The 2,500-nt window shown below is 35.6% G+C and overlaps 1 protein-coding gene across 1 annotated transcript in view; it reads right to left on the reverse strand.

The window, feature by feature from the left end:
• The window catches only part of shank3b (SH3 and multiple ankyrin repeat domains 3b), a 50,799-nt gene that overhangs the window by 20,393 nt on the left and 27,906 nt on the right, over nucleotides 1-2,500 (reverse strand). The window lies entirely within an intron of this gene.

The following is a 2,500-nucleotide window of genomic DNA, read 5'->3' on the forward strand; positions in this document are numbered from 1 at the left end:
TTACTACACTACATACTAAAGTACAGAAGAGTTTTAGTCTTTTTACTACACTACATACTAAAGTACAGAAGAGTTTTAGTCTTTTTACTACACTACATACTAAAGTACAGAAGAGTTTTAGTCTTTTTACTACACTACATACTAAAGTACAGAAGAGTTTTAGGGCCACAGACAGGAGAGAGAAAAAAATCCGACAAGGAAGATTTTTTTTTTCGTTATGTCGAGAAATGTCAAGAATAAAGACGAATACTGCAAAATGCTATTGGAGTTAGTGGGGCATTTATGTATTTTCAGCATACTACAATTGACATGCATGTATTGGGACATCCTATATCTTTGCCTGGCGTAGTAAATAGTAGGGAAGTATGGGAATTGGAACGCAGGGTAAGTCCCAATTGTGGAGCATGCATGGTCTAAGACACAAAATGGAAGGCAGTTTACAGAAGCTACGGTGGCCTTCAAGGACAAGAAGCTATTTTTTTTCCACAATATATTTCTGAAATGTTGTCACACACAAACAAACACCTGCATCATCACAACAAGGACACAAACAGCAAAGAAGAAGCATTATTCCAGTCTGTCTGATCTATATCATCTATTACGTCTGTCTTCCAAGTGTTTCATTTCTCTAGCGTTGGTTAAAGGTGCAGTGTGTAATATGACATCATCAAGAAAGTTCTACAAAGTTCTAGAATGCAATGCTCCCTGGATAACCCCACCCCTTTCGAATAATAACAGAAGCTACAGTGGCCTTCAAGGACAAGAACAATTCTACATTTTAAACAATGCACCTGAGGACATTCCAACTATGACACTTTCAAAATGGCGGCACTAGGCCTTGGTCCAAAATATGCAGAAATATGGACATATATGAGACCGTTTCTAAGGGGGAAAAAAAATTCAAAAACATTTTTTCAGCTATTATGCACTAAATTAAATGTACTTATGGATATTATAATTACTTTCTACAAAATCTGCTAGGAAATAAAACCCAAAATTCTACACACTGCAGGTTTAACTTAGATACTATAAGATTTAGATAGATTACCCTTCTTTCCTAAGTCTGCAAGTGTTACTTCCTCGAGTTGGACAAGAAGCTATACACTCAAAAAAGTGAACTCAGTGAGCTGTTGAATTTAATTAATGTTTTTATGTCAAATTTAATTAACATGTCTGTGTTGGCTTTTAAAACGTAACCCACTTCAGTTGGTTTCACTTAAATGTAAGACTTCTTAAAACCAAAGAACGCCAGTTGAGTAAATACAAAGTAACAGTTTTGAGTAAATCGCACAATCAAGACTGAACACACAACAATTGTCCTAGATGTGTTGCCGTAGGCCAGCATTGCGCATGCTCGTGAACGTGGACATCGGGAGCAAGAAATTCAAACGTCGCCATCTTGACTACAGAGTACAGACGCATGGCAAGCACCAAGAGAGTTGTACTGAACAGCCATCTAAAAATCCTCATAAGTTTGAAATTACCTTTAAATGCAACATGTTTTCTTTCTGCAGTTAGGGAAGCAAGGCAGTGTGAAAAAGGATTTACCTTTTCTGTTTTTTGGTAAATAATTCTCATTGCTGGGTCCATAATCTCCAATGTGTTGTGTCTCTTAGCCTGTTATCTTATATATACACTGTGTTGTTATCCAAAGTGTGAAAAACATTGCATCGTATGACATTTTCTTCCATTTCAAACGTTTTGGTCGTAACGTTTGACGGCAAGACATGCCTATTGTATTTGCATTAAACGTTGTAATTCAACTATACTACTTGTTTTGTGTACTCTTGGACCGATATCTTATGCACTATTTAGTAATGTGATTTGAATTAACATAATTATTATATATGTAGAAGTTGTTGATAATATATAATCAGGTGAAGTACGTTTTGTCAACCAGTTAAGTAAAACAAAGTACAGTGGTTCCCACACTTACATACACTGTAAACAATTGCTGTAAATTTACAGCAGGATTTCAACAGCATTAACCTGTTATTTATAAAAACAGCATTTAACTGTTAATATAAAAGGCAGTCTGTTAAATGACAGTCCTTTGCTGTTATGTTACGGAATGGTAATGTTTTTCAAAAATACTGAACTTTGCTGTTAATACCATCAAACTTAGAAGGGACAACTTGACATGAGCTGCCTGCACATGTGAAGCTTATGCAATTTTCTTCATTAATCCTCATCCATCCACATCTTAACTAATAAGTGTTGTTTACTTTATATCCTCTGGTTAAGTTTACTTAAAGTTGAGTTATATTTACTTGGAAATCAAAAGTGCAGTTAACATAATTAAACCAAGTTAGTCTGAAGTTATGTTTACTCAGTAGAATGAAGGAAACGGATTGCCTTAGATAAATCAAGTAAGCACAACAAAGTGTATTGTAGAGACGCCCCCTTTCCCACAATGACTTGCACTGGACTAAACGTTTGGTATGTTGCTATTTGCACCCTCAGTAAAGGGGATGTTTCACTCCATTACGTCACTATGCAT

Source organism: Ammodytes marinus (genome assembly GCF_949987685.1).
Source record: "Ammodytes marinus genome assembly, chromosome: 22".
In the NCBI taxonomy this organism is placed as follows: domain Eukaryota; kingdom Metazoa; phylum Chordata; class Actinopteri; order Uranoscopiformes; family Ammodytidae; genus Ammodytes; species Ammodytes marinus.